The sequence below is a fragment of the Trypanosoma equiperdum genome, assembly GCF_001457755.1.
Source record: "Trypanosoma equiperdum strain OVI genome assembly, contig: ctg_1260, whole genome shotgun sequence".
Taxonomy (NCBI): Eukaryota; Euglenozoa; class Kinetoplastea; order Trypanosomatida; family Trypanosomatidae; genus Trypanosoma; species Trypanosoma equiperdum.
The window spans coordinates 1,108-1,774 of record NW_027123239.1 but is presented as its reverse complement, the minus strand read 5'-3'; positions in this window follow the sequence as shown (position 1 = coordinate 1,774).

The window sequence follows — 667 nt, the reverse complement described above, 5'->3', positions numbered from 1 at the left end:
GGGGGGGGGGGCGTCTCATTTATATTTTATTTTTTAGTTTCATGCGCTTTTTTTTTCTTTTTTTTTTCATTATTATTTCGCCATTTTGCATTTGCTTTCGTTTTTTTTTATGTTTTGCTTCTCATTTTTTTGTTTATGTTTTTTATTAATTTTTTTTTATGAAAGGAAGGAAAGTGAGGGGGGATGTAAACAGAAACAAGTAATGCATATGGTAAAAGTAATGAAATTAAGAGGGAAAAAAAACAAATAAATAAATAACGGAAGGAGCAAAAAAAAAAGAGGGGAGGATGAAACAATGATGACATGAATGAGAAGAGTGATTATGTGGGAAAATAAGAATCAAAAACTAAAAAAAATTTTAAGAAAAAAAAAGAAGGTGAAAAGAAAAAGGACTAAATTGAATTGAACTGAATTGGATGGAAGGGTGGAGTTTAATATTGTTTTCACGCAAACGTGCTGGAAAACCTCATCTAAAAGGGAAGCTTCCAAACCTAATATATAAATATATATAAAGAAAGAGGCGAAAAGTCAAAATGGTGTGTGTTCAGAAGAGGAAAAAGAAAAAAAAAACAGAATTAAAAAATTGCGTTTTTGCCGCCCATCCGTCTCCTTTTATATCCCCTCTTTTTATTTTTCCTCTTCCTCATATTCCTCACTTCGGTTGCCA